Source organism: Lolium rigidum, chromosome 7 (assembly GCF_022539505.1).
Source record: "Lolium rigidum isolate FL_2022 chromosome 7, APGP_CSIRO_Lrig_0.1, whole genome shotgun sequence".
NCBI classification, from domain to species: Eukaryota; Viridiplantae; Streptophyta; class Magnoliopsida; order Poales; family Poaceae; genus Lolium; species Lolium rigidum.
Window position 1 is genome coordinate 139,334,561 of NC_061514.1, and position 22,115 is coordinate 139,356,675.

A 22,115-nucleotide genomic window follows, 5' to 3' on the forward strand; every position below is an offset into this window, starting at 1 on the left:
TGGATGCAGACAACTGACCCTAGTAATTGGAAAGAATGAGTTCCGAGTCGACTTGATAATCCTGGAATCCCAAGGTTTAGATATAATCCTACGCATGGATTGGTTGACCACTTATGGAGGCATAATACATTATACAAAGAAAACTATTACAACCACAACCCCAGAAAAAATGAATCTGTTTCAACTCAACCTTGAGCTTAAAGGTAGTAAGGTCAATTCTCTTAAGGGGGTTACCTAGAGGATGTACTCGTTGTGAGGGAATATCCGGATGTCTTCCCAGAAGAGTTGCTAGGACTGCCACCTGATGTAGATACTGAGTTTCTCATTGAACTTATGCCCGGTACTAGACCCATAGCCAAGAGACCATATAAGATGGATGTTGATGAACTCAATGAGCTAAGCAACTCAAGGAGCAATTTTAGAAAGGATTTATTCGACCTAGTTCATCATCCTGGGGAGCACCCGTACTGTTTGTAGAGAAGAAATACTCTAGCGAGAGATTAGTGTTGGACTATCGTTCGCTAAATGAAGTGACGATTTAAAACAAGTAGCCATTGCCCAACATTAACAACTTGTTTGACCAATTAAAGAGAGCAAATGTATTTTCCAAGATAGATCTTCGATCATGCTACATACAGTTGAAGATACCGGAGGAGGACATACCTAAGGCCGCTTTCACTACTAGGTACGGTTTGTATGAGTACACCCTTATGCCTTTTGGGCTAACAAATTCCCCGGCATATTTTATGACCATGATGAACAAGGTGTTCATGGAATATTCAGATAAGTTCGTGGTGGTATTCATCGATGATATATTGATATTTTCAAAAGCTGATGCCGAGCACGAGAAACATTTGCGCCTAATCATGGATAAGCTCAGAGAGCACAAGCTGTATGCCAAGTTTAGCAAGTGTGAGTTTTGGTTGGACAAAGTTGGATTCCTTGGACACATAGTTTCAGCAGAAGGAGTCGCAGTAGACCCAATCAAAGTTGCAGATGTGACCGAGTGGGAGTCACCCAAGAATGTGGGAGAGATTCGGTGTTTCTTAGGACTCGCTAGATACTACTAGAGGTTTATTGAGAATTTCTCCAAGATTGCAAAGTATGACATAACTATTGAACAAGTAGAAGAAATTCATATGGAATTACGAGTGTGAATCTAGCTTTCAAGAGTTGAAACAACGTCTAGTAAGTGCACCAGTTCTGTGTTTGCCAGATACCAATAAGGATTTCCAAGTGTATTGCCATGCTTCTCGTCAAGGACTTGGAGGTGTGCTAATGCAAGATGGCAAAGTAGTGTGCTATGCTTCGCGACAACTCAAGCATCATGCGAGAAACTACCCAACTCATGATTTAGAGCTAGCCTATGCCATGCATGCCTTCAAGGTTTGGAGACATTATCTGATGGGAAAGCATTGTGACGTTATCACAGACCATAAGAGTCTGAAGTATATATGCACTCAGAAGGAACTAAACATGAGGCAAAGAAGATGGTTAGAACTAATAAAGGATTATGACATGAATTTGCAATACCACCCAGGAAAGGCTAATGTTGTAGCTGATGCGCTGAGCTGTGAGACCTATGTGAACGGTCTCACCGCAGGAGAACTACTTGAGGAATTGTGTGAACATTTTGAAGATCTCGGACTGGAGATTGTACCATAAGGTTATTTGGCATCGCTTGAAGTTCAGCCAACACTAATGGATAAGATTAGAGAATCTTAGAGGTTAGGGAAAGAAATAGAGGTAATCAAGGTCAATATGAGAGCGAAGGCAAAGCAAAGGGATTTCATAAAGATGAGCAAGAAACCATATGGTTCGAGAAGCGAATTTGTGTGCCCCGGGACCCTGTACTTAGGAAGTTGATTCTTCAGGAAGCACATGATTCACCATAGTCCATTCATCTGGTAACACTAAGATGTACATGGACGTAAAGGAAAGGTTCTGATGGATTAACTTGAAGGGAGACATTGCCGAGTATATTTCACTGTGTGATGTTTGTAGAAGAGTCAATGCAGAACATCAGAAACCAGCAGGATTGTTGCAACCCTTGCTAGTAGCAGAGTGGAAGTGGGATAATATTGGCATGTATTTCATCACCGGACTCCAAATTAAGACTAGATTAAGATATGATTCTATTTGGGTCGTAGTAGACCGTTTGACTAAAGTGGCTCACTTCATACCAGTGAAGACCACCTATACAAGTGCCAAGCTAGCCAAGATATACATGAGAAGAATTATTTGTTCGCATGGAGTGCCCAAGAGTATTGTTTCAGATAGAGGTACTCAGTTCACTTCTCACTTTTGGCGTCAATTGCATGAGTCATTGGGAACTAGTCTTGAGTTCAGCACAACGTTTCACCCATACACTAATGGACATACTGATGGACAGACTGAAAGAGTAAACCAAATCTTGGAAGATATGTTGAGAGCTTGTGCATTGGATTATGGATCCACCTAGGATGAAAATTTTCCATACGCCAATCAAGATATAGGAGACAGCAGAAAGAGCTACTCGTACTAAGACGATCAAGTTCTGCAAAGTCCAGTGAAATCACCACACCGAGAAAGAAGCTACTTGGGAGCGTGAAGATGATCTTCAAAAAGACCATCAAGACCTATTTGTTAGCATCTTAAGGGGGGTAGGTTTGTAACATCCCAAAATTTAAATTTCCAAACATCATGCATTTCAATCATAAGCATCATGATATCTTTGCATTTTAGGGAAAATTCAAATTTTATTTCAAAACCCCAAATCCTAAAATGTCACTTATGGCCACATAGGCACGTATGCCAACGGGTTATTTTTATAAAATCTTTAATTTTGTTTTAAAGGTGGTTCCATAATGAACCCCTTTTCACAAGGAATCCGCATATATTTTATTTGCATTTTTATGAACTATTTTGGTACCAAATGCTTCACAAATAAAAGAAAACAAAAAAAAGGAGAAAGAAGAAAAAAAATAACGGTCCAACTGGGCCAAGCCAGTGGACCAACCAGCCGAGTCGGTGAAGCCAGCCCGCGCGCGCACCCTCTGACCTCACTTTTTCCCTCCGCCGCCGATAGGTGGGGCCCACCTATCGGGCTTATCCTCAACGTCCGACCGAAATAGCCGCTCTCTTACCGCCGCCCAAAGCCCACCTTGGCCAGTTCCCCCACTCGCCCGCTTCTCCCCTAACGGCCCTGAGCACTCCCCTATAAAGCCCCGGACCCCCTTGTTTTTTTCCCTCACACCGCACCTGAAACCACGCCACCAGGCTGCCGAGATTCTTCGTCGGTGTTCACCGCCACCGCCGGCAGTTGAACTCGAAGGAGGAGGTTCTGAGCCGCTTCACACCTCCCTTTTTATTCCCACGACCTCGCCTAGTCTCCCCGCTTCGAACGGTACCGCTCGCACCTTCCCCAGCCCTATCTTTCTCTCGGAACGTGCACGCCTCTCCTAGCGCTACCGTGCACCATTGCACTCAGCCGCCGTCAGCGACTTTTCCGGCCTCGCGCCGGCCCCGTATGGCCTTGTCATTCCGAAGGGGTTGGAGATTGATCCGCTCCACGATCGTCTCGGCCAATCGCATCGTGCCATGTCGCCTACACATAGAAAATACGTTCCATGTTAATTTCAAACAGACATAAAACACTAGATCTTTGGAAATTCATATTTGGAGTTCTACACGTCGGATTTCGTCAAATTTTATATCTATGGAATCAGTGAACCATGTAGAATATTTTAGGAACCTTGAATGCCACTTTTGCACAAAGTTTATTCAAAGCATTTGTACAATTTCAAATATAACACTTTGGCCATAAAATGAGTTCTACATATCCTTTTGAGTGATTCCTTTTGCATTTGCTTGCAAATGGAATCTTCTGACCAGTAGTGCCGAAACCAACATATATCTACTATACAAAAATACCTTGTAGAATTAATGGTAGTTGACCTCTCTAATGTGACATAAATGGTTTGCAATAATTCAATTAACCATATAACTTGACCATGGAATCATGCATGTAGTAGACAACCAGAGAACAACTAAGTGGGATGATCTTGTTTACAATACATATTGCATTCATGTCTTCCGTTTGTGATTGCCAATGTATGGCAACCATGTTTATGGTGCATAGTTATTTGTTTGTAGATTGTGGTTGTGCCGACTGCAAAATGTGTGCTTGTGAAGATTGTGCCAACTCCCCACATCATCAAGGAAAGTGGCGCACCAATCACAAATGTTCCAGTTTTTATCTATTTACTCTAGTACTTTTTGTAGTATACATATATAGGGTTTTATGCTTTCTACTCACTCCCAGGTGTCTAGCTACCCCCACTTGACTGCTTTGTCACCATTAAATTTAGTTGTTGCTTCGCTATGCAATAAAAATTATTTTGTTAGTGAGTTATGAGAAAACAAATAAGTTTAATGAACTACCTAGGTCGAAATGCGACTTTCTTGGTTAATGTTTAGTGGTTACACCGGGGTCATGTCTATGAACCGCCGTGTGTATCGCACTTGTGGACAACCACCCCGGAACAAACATATTGTAGACAACCTTGCTCATTAGCTACCGTGCAACCACATGCTAATATGGGCTTTGGCTTGACAGGGTATGTTGTGAGAACCTAGGTTCTATGTGATAGATGATGTAGGGGAATATACGTTGGTACGGGTCCGTAGAGAAAGGTCCGGGGGATCTCTTTGGAAAAATCTCGTCCTAGTCAACATATGTCCAGTAAACAAAATGTGCATCATGGAAGAATAATAGACTAGGTCACATGGGTAAATTATACAGCCTCTGCAGAGTATCTAAAACTAAGTGCTTAGCCGTGTCCCCGGTTATGAACAATTTGAAAGTAACGACAAGGATCATGTTAGAAAATATCCACATCCCAACTTTTTAAATAGGGATTTCTATTTTTGTGCCCTCGAGTCCTTAGTTGTGCTCAGTTTTCCCCAGCTCCTTAGTTTTTCCTCAGTTTTCCCCAAGACCTTGTCTGAAACCATCACACGTGATCTAACGGCCGGTTGCTCGATGGTTGACCGTTATCTTCTAACTAGTGGGGCTACGTAGAGCCCGCAAAGACACGTCAGACCATCCATCTTTGTTTGATCGTAAGTATCGTTGTATCCCTGACCAAAACACGAATGAGTGGGGCTTCGGTATATCGAATGACAAGTGGGGCCATGACGTTGATACACGGGGCAATACACGGGTAGGATTAGATTTTTAAACGGAGCTCTACATCGATGGCACGGAGGAGGTGGCCTGCGGGGTGCCGAGATGAGATCGACGTACACAAAGAACTGCATGAGGCGAGACCAGACGCATTAGATAGATATGAACTAGACGCGTTTAACCATGCAAAGAAGAGAAGAAATGGTTGACGACATCGACGACTACCTCAAAACTTTGACTGACCATGTCGGACATGAACGTGAGCAATGTAGAGAAAACTAGTGTCTCTCCTTTCTGGCGTGTATATATGGGTGCTAGCAGAGTGTGGTGGCGAAGGGAAAGACCTCGCGGTGGTCTGTGGTGTCCAGCATAGCGGGGCGGTGTGGCCGTGCCCACAACAGCGTGCATGCATGTTCGGCATTGGCATCAGCATGTAGGTTCGGCATTGGCCTTGGCGGTATCTCTGGTGTGTTAGTGATCGAATGAGGGGACGGGATTGAGGGTGCATCCCGACAGTGACGTAGCAGTGGCGGCGAGCATAGCCATTCTGACCATGCCGATATCAGCATCGGCATCGTTTGGAGGCTGATGTGCTCGAATCAAGTTGGGATTTGTTTCTTGTACGCCAAAATGAATTTGAAACAAGTTTCATGTTGAAGGTTAGGTAACGAAAGTTTGTAATTAAAAATTATACTAGCGCCATGATGAGGTTCTTTTTGATAAACCTATACGGTTGGGCAAACTTTTTTGACACTTTTTAGATAAGGTTCCTTGTTGTTAAACGTATGGCATCAAGTATGGCAAATTTTGGGTCATTTGGAGATGTTCGAAAAAATCACTTTGCTTAAGCGTATGTCGTTTCGTCTCACTGAAACCAACTTTTCTAACAAGGTGTTTTTTTCTACCTTCTCTAAATGACTTCAAATTTCATACAGCTGATCTTCTATACATAGATAGATTGTTTCGTTTTTACATTTTTAGAACTTTTTATTCCCCTTTATAATACCCAATTGATTTTCAGGTCAAAACCTCGAAAAACAGCATCATGTATGGCATCATTTTCACCCTAAATTTCAAATTTTGTGAAACTTTCCCTTTTAGATATTCCTTGTTGTTATAGGTATGGCATCATGTATGCCAAACTTGGTTAGGTCTCACTGAAACCAGCTTTTGTAACAAGTTAGGTTTTTTTGACCTTCTCAAAACGGATTTTTTCTACCTTCTCTAAATGACCTCAAAAATCATACAGATGATCTTCTATACAAAGATAGGTAGATTGTTTCGTTTTTACATTTTTAGAACTTTTATTTCCCTTTATAATACCCATTTGATTTTCAGGTCAAAACCTCGAAAGTTAACATAAGTAGATGGTGAACCCTCCCAAACTTCAAATACAGAGATAGATAGATTGTTTCGTTTATCATTTTTACCTTGAATAGTAATGGCTACAAGAAATCGGTGATGGTTTATCATTTTTTCGTGAAAAGTAATGGTACAATAAATCGGTGATGGTTTATCATTTTTTGCGTGAAATTAATGGCTAAAACAAATCGGTGATGGTTTATCATTTTTTGCGTGAAAAGTAATGCCTAAAAGAGTTGGGCTTTAGCGCGTGAAAAATAATACAGAAAACCGTCCTTTAGCATACTTAGAGGGTGGAAGCTAACCGCCGACAGAGAGAGAGAGGGGTTATCTTGCCTGTTAGATCATACAATCAACGGTTGGCGGGCACGATCCGCGTGACATGGGCTAGACCAATCAGGGCAATGTTGCACGTCTGCGAGAATTTGTGAAGGGAGAGGGCAAAACTGAGTAGTATCAAGAAACCAAGGGCACATGAGTAGTAAACACACTAAGGGATTCAAATATGAGATTTAAAAAATGGAAAATGCGTGTTTCGAACAATGAAACCCATCTTGGCCTACCTCAAACTATTTGCATTACAAATATAAATTAGTGTGAGAATTGTGGCCTCATTTAGACAAAGTATGTTTTGGGAAAAGTTGTTTTGGGAAGGGCTTATTGTGGAAAACCATGCACCTTCAAAGCTACTAGGTGATTTGAGAAGTGGCAATTTGTGGTAAAACTTGATTTATCTATGACTTATCTATGATTTGAGAAGTGGCAATTTGTGGTAAAGACTCCATGAGTAAGTGCCACTCTTTTTTGGATTTTTTTTGCATATTAAATGACTCATTTAACTAGTTAATCCCATTTGTTGACTCTTGATACGCGTGAAGCACACGTCCGTTGGGAACCCCAAGAGGAAGGTGTGATGCGTACAGCAGCAAGTTTTCCCTCACTAAGAAACCAAGGTTATCGAACCAGTAGGAGTCAAGGGCCACGTGAAGGTTGTTGGCGGAGGAGTGTAGTGCGGCGCAACACCAGGGATTCCGGCGCCAACGTGTAACCTGCACAACACAATCAAAATACTTTGCCCCAACTTAACAGTGAGGTTGTCAATCTCACCGGCTTGCTGTAAACAAAGGATTAAACGTATGGTGTGGAAAATAATGTTTGTTTGCGAAGAACAGTAGAGAACAATGTTTGCAGTAGATTGTATTCAGATGTAAAAGAATGGACCGGTGTCCACAGTTCACTAGTGGTGTCTCTCCAATAAGAAATAGCATGTTGGGTGAACAAATTACAGTTGGGCAATTGACAAATAAAGAGGGCATAACAATGCACATACATATTATGATGAGTAGTGTGAAATTCAATTGGGTATTACGACAAAGTACGTAGACCGCTATCCAGCATGCATGTATGCCTAAAAAGTCCACCTTCAGGTTAGCATCCGCACCCCTTCCAGTATTAAGTTGCAAACAATAGACAATTGCATTAAGTATGGTTAGTAATGTAATCAACACAAATATCCTTAGACAAAGCATTGATGTTTTATCCCTAGTGGCAACAACACATCCACAACGTTAGAACTTTCTGTCACTGTCCCAGATTAAATGGAGGCATGAACCCACTATCGAGCATAAATACTTCCTCTTGGAGTTACAAGTATCAATTTGGCCAGAGCCTCTACTCGCAACGGAGAGCATGCAAGATCATAAACAACAAATATATGATAGATTGATAATCAACTTGACATAGTATTCCATATTCATCGGATCCCAACAAACACAACATGTAGCATTACAAATAGATGATCTTGATCATGATAGGCAGCTCACAAGATCTAAACATTATAGCACAAGAGGAGAAGACAACCATCTAGCTACTGCTATGGACCCATAGTCCATGGATGAACTACTCACACATCAGTCTGGAGGCGATCATGGTGATGTAGAGTCCTCCGGGAGATGATTCCCCTCTCCGGCAGGGTGCCGGAGGCGATCTCCTGAATCCCCCGAGATGGGATTGGCGGCGGCGTCTCTGGAACTTTTTCCGTATCGTGGCTCTCGGTACTGGGGTTTTCTCGACGAAGACTTTTTATAGGCGGAAGGGTAGGTTTAGGGGCGTCACGAGGGGCCCACACAACAGGGCGGCGCGGGCCCCTCCTTGGCCGCGCCGCCTTAGTGTGGCGCCACCTCTTGGCCCCACTTCGTATCTCCTTCGGTCTTCTGGAAGCTTCGTGGAAAAATAAGACCCTGGGCGTTGATTTCGTCCAATTCCGAGAATATTTCCGTTGCAGGATTTCTGAAACCAAAAACAGCAGAAAACAGCAACTGGCTCTTCGGCATCTTGTCAATAGGTTAGTGCCCTAAAATGCATAAATATGACATAAAGTGTGTATAAAACATGTGAGTATCATCATAAAAGTAGCATGGAACATAAGAAATTATAGATACGTTTGAGACGTATCAAGCATCCCCAAGCTTAGTTCCTACTCGTCCTTGAGTAGGTAAACGATAACAAAGATAATTTTTGAAGTGACATGCTATCATAATCTTGATCAATACTATTGTAAGCATATGTAATGAATGAAGTGATTCGAAGCAATGGTAAAGACAATGATTAAACAACTGAATCATATAGCCAAGACTTTTCATGAATAGTACTTTCAAACAAGCATCAATAAGACTTGCATAGGAGTTAACTCATAAAGCAATAGATTCATAGTAGAGAGTTTTGAAGCAACACAAAGGAAGATATAAGTTTCAGCGGTTGCTTTCATCTTCAACATGTTTATCTCATGGATAATTGTCAACACAAAGTAATATGATGAATGCAAATAAGCAAGTATGTAAGAATCAATGCACAGTTGACACAAGTGTTTGCTTCTAAGATAGAAAGAAGTAGGTGAACTGACTCAACATAAAAGTAAAAGAATGGCCCTTCGCAGAGGGAAGCAGGGATAAAATCATGTTCTAGAGCTTTTCGAGTTTTGAAATCATAAAGAGAGCATAAAAGTAAAATTTTGAGAGGTGTTTGTTGTTGTCAACGAATGGTAGTGGGCACTCTAACCCCCTTGCCAGACAGACTTTCAAAGAGCGGCTCCCATGAAATTTTTATTTTTGGGTGACACTCCTTCCAACCTTTGCTTTCACAAACCATGGCTAACCGAATCCTCGGGTGCCTTCCATCAATCACATAAGGAGTGTCTTTTTATTTTAGTTTTATTTAGATGACACTCCTCCCCACTTTGCTTTCTCAAGCCATGGCTAACCGAATCCTCGGGTGCCTTCCAACAATCACATACCATGGAGGAGTGTATTTTTGTAAAATTATGAAGGTTAATTAATTAGGGCTGGGAACCCCATTGCCAGCTCTTTTTGCAAAATTATTGGATAAGCGGATGAAGCCACTAGTCCATTGGTGAAAGTTGCCCAACAAGATTGAAAGATAAAACACCACATACTTCCTCATGAGCTATAAAACATTGACACAAATAAGAGGTAATAACTTTTGAATTGTTTAAAGGTAGCACACGAAGTATTTACTTGGAATGGCAAAAAATACCATGTAGTAGGTAGGTATGGTGGACACAAATGGCATAGTTTTTGGCTTAAGGATTTTGGATGTACGAGAAGTATTCCCTCTCAGTACAAGGCTTAGGCTAGCAAGGTTATTTGAAACAAACACAATTATGAACCGGTATAGCAAAACTTACATAAGAACATATTGCAAGCATTATAAGACTCTACACTGTCTTCCTTGTTGTTCAAACCCTCACCAGAAAATATCTAGACTTTAGAGAGACCAATCATGAAAACCAAATGTCAACAAGCTCTACGGTATTTCTTCATTAATAGGTGCAAAGTACATGATGCAAGAGCTTAAACATGATCTATATGAGCACAACAATTGCCAAGTATCAAATTATTCAAGACATTATACCAATTACCACATGTAGCATTTTCTGTTTCCAACCATATAACAATTAATGAAGCAGTTTCAACCTTCGCCATGATCATTAAGAATAAAGCTAAGAACACATGTGTTCATATGCAACAGCGGAGCGTGTCTCTCTCCCATACAATGAATGCTAGGATCCAATTTTATTCAAACAAAACAAAAACAAGAACATAAAGACGCTCCAAGTAAAGCACATAAGATGTGACGAAATAAAAATATAGTTTCACTAGAGGTGACCTGATAATTTGTCGATGAAGAAGGGGATGCCTTGGGCATCCCCAAGCTTAGATGCTTGAGTCTTCTTGAAATATGCAGGTATGAACCACGGGGGCATCCCCAAGCTTAGAGTTTTCACTCTCCTTGATCCTATTGTATCATCCTCCTCTCTTGATCCTTGAAAACTTCCTCCACACCAAACTCAAAACAAACTCATTAGAGGGTTAGTGCATAATAAAAAATTCACATGTTCATAGGTGACATAATCATTCTTAACACTTTTGGACATTTCACAAAGCTACTGAAAGTTAATGGAACAAAGATATCTATCAAACATAGGAAAACATGCAATGCGAAATAAAAGGCAGAATCTGTCAAAACAGAACAGTCCGTAAAGACGAATTTTTCTGGGGCACTAAACTTACTCAGATGAAAATGCTCAAATTGAATGAAAGTTGTGTACATATCTGAGGATCACGCACGTAAATTGGCAGATTTTTATGAGTTACCTACAGAGAATACTACTGAAATTCGTGACAGCAAGAAATCTTTTTCTGCGCAGTAATCCAAATCTACTATGATCTTTACTATCAAAGACTTTACTTGGCACAAAAATGCAATAAAATAAAGATAAGGAGAGGTTGCTACAGTAGTAACAACTTCCAAGACTCAAATATAAAACAAAAGTGCAGAAGTAAAATAATGGGTTGTCTCCCATAAGCGCTTTTCTTCAACGCCTTTCAGCTAGGCGCAGAAAGTGTGAATCAAATAACATCAAGCGATGAAGCATCAACATCATAATTTGTTCTAATGATAGAATCAAAAGGTAACTTCATTCTCTTTCTAGGGAAGTGTTCCATACCTTTCTTGAGAGGAAATTGATATTTAATATTACCTTCCTTCATATCAATAATAGCACCAACAGTTCGAAGAAAAGGTCTTCCCAAAATAATGGGACAAGATGCATTGCATTCAATATCCAAGACAACAAAATCAATGGGGACAAGGTTAATGTTAACCGTAATGCGAACATTATCAACCCTCCCCAAAGGTTTCTTTGTAGAATTATCAGCAAGATTAACATCCAAATAACAATTTTTCAATGGTGTCAAGTCAAGCATATTATAGATTTTCTTAGGCATAACGGAAATACTTGCACCAAGATCACATAAAGCATTACAATCAAAATCATTGAACTTCATCTTAATGATGGGCTCCCAACCATCTTCTAACTTCCTAGGAATAGAAGTTTATTTCACGATTTAATTTCTCTTCTCTAGCTTTAATGAGAGCATTTGTAATATGTTTTGTAAAGGCCAAATTTATAGCACTAGCATTAGGACTTCTAGCAAGTTTTTGTAAGAACTTTATAACTTCAGAGATGTGACAATCATCAAAATCTAAACCATTATGATCTAAAGCAATGGGATCATTGTCCCCAATATTTTGAAAAATTTCAGCAGTTTTATCACAAGCAGTTTCAGCAGTTTTAGCAATTTCAGGCAGTTTTGCACACTTTGCATTAGGAGTAGAAACATTGCCAACACCAATTATTTTACCATTAATAGTAGGAGGTGTAGCAACATGTGAAGTATTATCATTACTAGTGGTGGTAATAGTCCAAACTTTAGCTACATTGTTCTCTTTAGCATTTTCTTCTTTTTCCCACCTAGCACGCAATTCGGCCATCAATCTAATATTCTCATTAGTTCGAACTTGGATGGCGTTTGCTGTAGCAAATGAATTAATATCTTTATTTTCATTAGGCATAACTTTCAATTTTAAAAGATCAACATCAGCAGCAACACTATCCACCTTAGAAGCAAGAATATCAATTTTACCAAGCTTTTCTTCAACAGATTTGTTAAAAGCAGTTTGTATACTAATAAATTCTTTAAGCATGGCTTCAAGACCAGAGGGTACATTCCTATTATTTTTTTAAGAATTAACATAAGAATTACCATAAACATAACCCTTATTAGAAGGATATGGCCTATAGTTGTTACCAGAATTATTCCTATAAGCATTGTTGTTGAAATTATTATTTTTAATGAAGTTCACATCAACATGCTCTTCTTGAGCAACCAATGAAGCTAAAGGAACATTATTAGGATCAACATTAGTCCTACCATTCACAAGCATAGACATAATAGCATCAATCTTATCACTCAAGGAGGAGGTTTCTTCAACAGTAATTTACCTTCTTACCTTGTGGAGCTCTTTCACGTGTGCCATTCGGAGTAATTAATCATCATATTATCAAGAAGCTTTGTTGCGGCGCCTAGAGTGATGGACATAAAAGTACCTCCAGCAGCTGAATCCAATAAGTTCCGCGAAGAAAAATTCAATCCTGCATAAAAGGTTTGGATGATCATCCAAGTAGTCAGTCCATGGGTAGGGCAATTTTTAACCAAAGATTTCATTCTTTCCCATGCTTGGGCAACATGCTCATTATCCAATTGCTTAATATTCATTACGCTACTTCTTAAAGATATAATTTTAGCAGGAGGATAATATCTACCAATGAAAGCATCCTTACATTTAGTCCATGAATCAATACTATTCTTAGGCAAAGATAGCAACCAATCTTTAGCTCTTCCTCTTAATGAGAAAGGAAACAATTTTAATTTTATAATGTCACCATCTACATCCTTATACTTTTGCATTTCACATAGTTCAACAAAATTATTAAGATGGACAACACCATCATCAGAACTAACACCAGAAAATTGCTCTCTCATAACAAGATTTAGTAAAGCAGGTTTAATTTCAAAGAATTCTGCTGTAGTAGCAGGTGGAGCAATAGGTGTGCATAGGAAATCATTATTATTTGTGCTAGTGAAGTCACACAACTTAGTATTTTTAGGAGTACCCATTTTAGCAATAGTAAATAAAGCAAACTAGATAAAAGCAAGTAACTAATTTTTTGTGTTTTTAATATGAGGAACGCAAACAAGATAATAAAGCAAGTAACTAATTTTTTTTGTATTTTGATATAGAGAAAACAACAAAGCAGTAAATAAAATAAAGTAAAGCAAGACAAAAACAAAGTAAAGAGATTGGAAGTGAGAGACTCCCCTTGTAGCGTGTCTTGATCTCCCCGGCAACGGCGCCAGAAAACAGTCTTGATACGCGTGAAGCACACGTCCGTTGGGAACCCCAAGAGGAAGGTGTGATGCGTACAGCAGCAAGTTTTCCCTCAGCAAGAAACCAAGGTTATCGAACCAGTAGGAGTCAAGGGCCACGTGAAGGTTGTTGGCGGAGGAGTGTAGTGCGGCGCAACACCAGGGATTCCGGCGCCAGCATGGAACCTGCACAACACAATCAAAATACTTTGCCCCAACTTAACAGTGAGGTTGTCAATCTCACCGGCTTGCTGTAAACAAAGGATTAAACGTATGGTGTAAAAAATAATGTTTGTTTGCGAAGAACAGTAGAGAACAATGTTTGCAGTAGATTGTATTCAGATGTAAAAGAATGGACCGGGGTCCACAGTTCACTAGTGGTGTCTCTCCAATAAGAAATAGCATGTTGGGTGAACAAATTACAGTTGGGCAATTGACTAATAAAGAGGGCATAACAATGCACATACATATTATGACGAGTAGTGTGAAATTCAATTGGGCATTATGACAAAGTACATAGACCGCTATCCAGCATGCATCTATGCCTAAAAAGTCCACCTTCAGGTTAGCATCCGCACCCCTTCCAGTATTAAGTTGCAAACAACAGACAATTGCATTAAGTATGGTGCGTAATATAATCAACACAAATATCCTTAGACAAAGCATTGATGTTTTATCCCTAGTGGCAACAACACATCCACAACCTTAGAACTTTTGTCACCTGTCCGCAGTTAAATGGAGGCATGAACCCACTATCGAGCATAAATACTCCCTCTTGGAGTTACAAGTATCAACTTGGCCAGAGCCTCTACTAGCAACGGAGAGCATGCAAGATCATAAACAACACATATATGATAGATTGATAATCAACTTGACATAGTATTCCATATTCATCGGATCCCAACAAAAACAACATGTAGAATTACAAATAGATGATCTTGATCATGATAGGTAGCTCACAAGATCTAAACATGATAGCACAAGAGGAGAAGACAACCATCTAGCTACTGCTATGGACCCATGGTACAAGGATGAACTACTCACACATCAGTCCGGAGGCGATCATGGTGATGTAGAGTCCTCCGGGAGATGATTCCTCTCTCCGGCAGGGTGCCGGAGGTGATCTCCTGAATCCCCCGAGATGGGATTCGCGGCGGCGGCGTCTCTGGAACTTTTTCCGTATCGTGGCTCTCGGTAATGGGGTTTTCTCGACGAAGACTTTTTATAGGCGGAAGGGTAGGTTTAGGGGCGTCACGAGGGGCCCACACAACAGGGCAGCGCGGGCCCCTCCTTGGCCGCGCCGCCTTAGTGTGGCGCCACCTCGTGGCCCCACTTCGTATCTCCTTCGGTCTTCTGGAAGCTTCGTGGAAAAATAAGACCCTGGCGTTGATTTCGTCCAATTCCGAGAATATTTCCTTTGTAGGATTTCTGAAACCAAAAACAGCAGAAAACGACAGAATCGGCTCTTCGGCATCTTGTCAATAGGTTAGTGCCGGAAAATGCATAAATATGACATAAAGTGTGTATAAAACATGTAAGTATCATCATAAAAGTAGCATGGAACGTAAGAAATTATAGATACATTTGAGACGTATCAACTCTCTGTTGACTAGCCACTTGAGGGTAAAACTGAGTATATTGTACTAGCCAGTATTAGCACTCAAGGGGAAAACTGAGCACACAAAAAATGCTAGTATAAGACTCGAGGGTATACCTGAGTATATCTAAATTTCCAGGGTTAGACTCGAGGACGCGTGTTGCGGTGCAGAAATGGAAGACGTGCAACTGTTGACGTGTAGACGCGGGTCGCGGTGCAGAAGTTGAAGACGTGCAATCGTGGACGTGTGTCACGTTGCAGAAGTCCAAGACGTGCAGACGTGCAATAGTGGATGCGTGGGACGCGGGTCGCATTAACCACCCCTCGCCTTTATAGACACCTCCTCGCACTATCTCTGTAAATCTCACTCGCTCACGCAACGTAGCCTCTCTCACGTCCCATCATCTTCTCCAAAGCAAAAAACCCTCTCCCTCTCCTCTGTCGGCGAGATGGAAAAGGAGAATGCCAATCCCATCGTCCACGACACCGTCGGCTCCAAGCGCGACGCCTCCCTCTTCGACGCCGTCCCCTCAACGGCCATCGCCGCTGGTGCATCGAAGGCTGCCGCCGGTGGCAGTCAGATTCCGGTGGGATGGGACCCCTATGAAGAGGTGTCGTACGAGGCGCCCCCGAACTCCTACGACACCTTCATGGACGACCCATGGAACGGGTAACTACGGTTTGCTCCCTTTTTTGTTCCCCATTCCTTTTTGAACCCTATTTTTGCTGGTGTAGATGGATCTGTAGATGGATGAGTATTGGGTTAATATTTGCGTCGATTTTATTCCATTTTATTTTGATCCCTTGTTGATTTCATTTAAGATTTGGGGTTTGGCCGTTCGGTTAATTTATGCAACTAATACTGGGATCTCAATCAGTTAATTTATGCAAGTAATCATGGGATCTCAATCAGTTATTTTATGCACGAATCAAATGATATCAACCATTTAATTTTGCAAATAATCTGGAATGTGTTCAAGTTCAGATCTGGAATCTGTTTCTTTGCCTATGATGAATCGTTGGGCACAAATCTTTACAGGGAGGGTTCAGCGAACCATTGCTGTGTACAAATCTGGTGTGCATGAGCTTTGGTTCGCTAACCTCTTCCCTGTAGATATATAATCGTGTCCACTCTAACTGAGGCTACCTCTGTTTTTCCTAACTTTGTTATCATGCTCGTTAGTCATCATTGCAACTCATTCACTCATAATTTCCGTTTGATATGGATCAGTTGTCTGGCAGCGATGTCGGCAGCGACGACGAGCACCATGACACCAAGACTCGGCAGGTGCTGCGGAGGCTGCAGGTCGGCCAGTACGTCTCGTACTTCACCAAGGGTGTCTACAGGTGCCCCTTCTGCACTAGGAGACTCGGCGGCACCGACTTCAACTGCCTCCTCACGCATGACGAGAACATCGGCAACACCTTCCCCAAGGTCGGCACGACGGTGAACCCCTACTCCTTCCGCGCCAAGCACAAGGCGCTCGGCATGCACCTCCGCAGCTTCCGGCGGGTGGAGATCGCCGCCGGGCGCATGCCTCCGCTCAAGCCCAAGGTGCCCAAGCGGAGCAACAAGTGGAGGAGAGCCAGATGGGGTAGGCGGAGTCCTAGACGTGTGCTGCTGCTGCTGCCTCCTCCATTTTGTTGTTAGCTAGGGATCCCTTGTTGTTATGTTGTTAGTATGATGATGCTGTGAAGAACCTCGAACCTGTTACTATGTTGGCTGTTGCATGCAGCTTATTATCTAGGGAGGGATCCCTATTATCTATCCCTATTCTACTATATGATTGTGTTAATTTATCGTACATTACCCTCGAAATTTTCTTCTAGATTTAACTACATACATATGGACCAGAGAGAGTGCTAGATTTGCTTCCATATTGGGCAAACAACGCGGGCCAAAAGGCACAAATAATTGAAGAAAGACAGAAACGCAAGCTTCTCTATATTTGATACTAATTAGGTGAAAAAGACAGATAGAAAGAGAGGGAAAAGGTACTCTTAAAAATGCCTATTTCGGCCGAGAGAGACAGAACGCAACTCCTGCTCACGTGCAACCAAACGTTTTCTCGTCCTGTCCCACGCGGTCCCTTTCTACCAGCCCCACGCGACGCGGCCCCACATGACGCGGCCCCACACGTCAGCACGGAACGGTCAACTAAACGGGAATCCTGCCGTCTGAGCTCCTTCTGCGGGTTTCAAACAAGGGCTTGGGGAAAACTGGGGAAAAACTAAGGAGATGGGGAAAACTGAGTACAACTAAGGACCTGAGGACACGAGAATAGAAATCCCTTTTAAATAAAATTTGATGGGTGAACATGTACACTAGTGGGAAAACCCTTATAGGCGGAGCTTAGTTCTGTGGCGCACCTCAAAAAATGCGCCACCGAAATTTATTTTGTGGCGCACCTGGCACGGTGCGCCACAAAAATAGCTTAATTTTGTGGCGCACCAGCGAGCCATGCGCCACAAAAACTTGGTGGGCCCCACATGCTGTCACCCCCAATCATTGGTTTTACTATTTATATGGCGCACGGACCACCGTGCGCCACAAAACTAAGCTTATCTGTGGCGCACTGCCATGTTGCGCCACAAAAATAAGATATTCTGTGGCGCACTACCACTGTGCGCCACAAAAATAAGCTATTCTGTGGCGCAGTTTACCTGGTGCGCCACAGAAATAAGGTATTCTGTGGCGCACTCTTTTTGGTGCGCCACAGAATTAGCGAACCAGATCTACAAAAGTGAGCCAACCTCCCACCTACCACACTACACAAGCCATTCTTCTTCCTCCATCTAGCTCGTCCCCCCTTCTCTCTTATACCATTTTGACTCTACTTTTCACTTGTTTGGGTATTTATTACACTTACTTTGGTTGATACTTAATTGGAGTTGAGGAGAAGGCTCTCCATACTCTCTCCTCCTCTCGAACTCATCGATCGCGGTCCCCCTTCTAGAAGGTGAGTAGTTGGAGGAGACATACATATGCTTGGAGGAGACATGCATATGCTTGTAGATCTTGTGTGGCCGTCGTGTGTATGGATGCTTGTTGCAGGTGAATCGCTTGTGTGTGTGCCGGTGTGGTGCATGGATGTTTGCCGAAATGTTGATTCATTTCCGTTTCGGCAAATTTTGCACTACCCATATGTCCTACTTTGAGGAGAGGTCATGCCGAATTTTTCCGCTCCATGTAATACCTTGAGGAGAGGTACAGCCCATGCATGTGTGTGCATTTGGTGCGGTTCTAATTTCCTGTTCTATGTATACCATTTGCAGGCAAGCATGGTCCTCTCGATGAGTTCCACTCGAATCTCTAGATACAAGATAGACGCGAAGGAGGACATGATTCGGAACAATAGGCGCCAGATAAGATGTCCGTGTCGATCATGCAAACTCGAGCGCTGGATCAACCCAGATTCCGGACAACTGGAGGAGCACCTGCTGAGGCGCGGTTTCATGCAAGACAACCAGGCGCGACCGGCCCCATCAAATGGTGCGCATGAAGACCATGTCGAGCGAGATGACTATCATCATGAAGAAGACTATCATCATGCCGACGGGTACTATGATCATGAAGAAGAAGTCGGCGGAGAAGATCATCATGAAGAAGAAGATGCCGACGGAGAACATCATCATGATGAAGAAGAAGATTCCGGCGCGACCCCGCTAATTTCGGCCTTGCGGGACTCTCATGTTCAAGATCTTCTCCTCCAGGAGACGAGCAACGATAGAGTTGCAGCTAGAGAGAGAGCCAAGCTATCGCAAATGGAGAAAGACGGGATGATTCCGATCTTTCCTGGGTGTCGTCCGCAGGATACGCGCTTGCATGTAACACTTGATTACCTGCAGATGAAGACGCAGAACAAGTGGACCGATTCCAGCTTCAGCAAGAACTTAAAATTCTGGCACGATCGTCTCCCGGAGGGGAACACATTGCCAAGTAGTACCGAGGAGGCCAAGAAAGTCGTGTGTCCCCTTGACCTACCGCATGAAAAATACCACGCCTGCATTAATGATTGTGTGATTTATAGGTGCGAGTACAAGGACGAACCACATGTCCGGTGTGTGGCCACGGACGGTACAAGGTTGGGAACAAGAAGGTACCTCGAAAAGTGGTATGGTACTTTCCAATCACTCCCCGTCTGCAGCGGTATTTCGTGGACCCTAAGGAAGCAAAGCTCATGCAATGGCACGCGGAAAGGCGTAAGCCCGAAGAAGATCCGGAGATGGGCTATATGCTCGACACACCCTTCGGACGCCGGACGGTGGCAAGCATTGGACATCGCCTTCCCTAGGTTCGGGGGCGACGCAAGGAACATCAGGCCGGGTATGAGCACCGATGGACTCAATCCGTTCGGCAACCAGAGTAGCACGCATAGCACCTCGGCTCCGTGTTTGTATGGCCTTACAACCTACCCCCGTGGCCGTGCACCAAGCAAAGGTACATACACCTGAGTATTCTCATTCAGGGGCCAAAACAACCAGGTGTCGACATGCATTTGTATCTCGGGCTGCTGAAAGAGGAGTTAGACACGTTGTGGAAGACGCCACCCCGTACGTGGGACGCCTACACTAGAACTTATTTCGATATGAGAGCCGCGTTGATCACGACGGTCACGGACTATCCTGGTTACGCATATGTATCTGCCCAAGTCGGCCATGGATTCAACGGCTGTGTGAAGTGCATGGACGATACCCCGCATCTACAACTACCAAGGGATCCCGGGTCCTCGAAAACCGTCTACCCAGGTGCTCGAAGGTGGCTTCGCTTGGATCACCCGTGGAGAAAATGCGGTGATCCTGTTCAATGGTAAAGATGAGCCCGATGGACCCCCACGCCCGAGGAGCGGCGCGAAATTGATGATCTTCTCGAAAAATTGGAAGGAGTGCCCGGCGCCGGGAAAGAAGCGACCGAAGCCGCAGCTGCCGCTCGGTGTATGGAAAGCGAGGTCCGTTTTCCACGACTTGGAGTACCGGAAGGTCCTCCACACGCCCCACAGACCTCGATGTCATGCACATTACGAAGAACGTTACCGAGAGTCCGCTTGGCACTCTTTGCAACTCCGAAAAGTCCAAGGATGGACCGAAAGCAATATACGATCTTAAACATTTTGGCATCGTGAAAGATCTTCAAGCCCCGATATCGACGACAATGATGATGATGATGATGATGATGATGATCGACGGAAGGGACTCAACGTCTCCGCAAAAGGGCTAAGAAGAACGCGGTGCAGCCTTCCCGCCGCTCGCTTCACAACGAGTCCGAGGAGCTCGAGCAGCTTTTCGTGTGCCTCCTAGGAGTGAAAGTTCCTCACGGCTACTCGGGGAATATAAGCGAGATATCCGGACGTAGCGAAGAAGAGGTTCACCGGGATGAAGTCTCACGATTGCCACGTGCTAATGACGCAGATACTTCCCGTTGCGATCCGAGGCATAATGGACGAGCACGTCCGTGATACGCTGTTTGGCCTTTGCAACTTTTTTGACGTTATCACCAGGAAGTCGATCGGCGTGAGGCAGCTCAAGATGCTACAGGATGAGATCGTGGTGATACTATGTGAGCTCGAGATTTACTTCCCGCCCGCATTCTGTGATATATGCGTCCATCTCCTTCTCCATGTCGTTGAAGACATCAAGCAGCTCGGCCCAACGTTCCTCCACAACATGATGCCATTCGAAAGGCAGAACGGTGTCATGAAAGGATACGTTCGCAATAGGGCCCGTCCAGACGCAAGCATGGCCAAGGGGTTTCTAACCTACGAGTGCATCTCCTTCTGCAGAATTATCTAAGCACCGAGGACGACGAGGATCATGTTGGTCTACCCCCCAGGACGCACCTCGGGAGGCTCGCTGGAGTCGGTCACCGCGAGGGCTACCGCTCAGTCCATGTCGGCATTGAAAATCGACGCGACGACTTTGAGAGGGCTCACCGGGTCGCGCTACAACACTTAAAACTGATCGAACCTTTCGTGCAAGAGCACAAAAGCATGGTCGAGCAGAATTACATCGATATGGGCCGGCCGAGGAAGATGGGAGACGTAACCAAAAAGCACAACTCCAGCCTTCACGCGTTGGTTCAAGCAAACTCAACCGGTTGAAGCACGAGAGAAAAGGCCTTCTACCGAAGATGAAAAACTCATATACACCTTATCACAGGGACCCGCGCATAACGTAAGGACCTATCAGGGTACGACATCAACGGTTACAGATTCTACACCGAGGAAAAGGACGAAATAGTGAAAATCAAAACTCAGGAGTAACTATGCTCGTCATACGCCGATGACGAGACTCATGTCAAGGAAAGATTTTTTGGAAGGATCGAGGAGATATGGGAGCTCAATTACTCGTGGAGAGACGGTGCCAATGTTTCGTGTGAGATGGGCCAAGAAGGTCGAAAAAGAAGGCCGATATTTCACAACCATGGTTATACCCGATGCAAAATCGAAGAACGCATCCGCGAAAAATGAGCCATGGGTACTCGGTGAGCCAAGTTGACCAATGCTTCTTCATCACCGATCCGTCGAGGCCTAGCCGTGTTGTTGTGAGGAGGGGGCAAGAGGAGCATCATAGGAATGCAAGGAGACGCCAACGAGGAAGACTTGGACAAGAACGGTGACCCGAAGATGGAGGAGGAATTCGACAGCACTTCGACATGCCTACTACTAGTAAAGTAAGAAGGAAGACCTCCCTACCCTCTAAA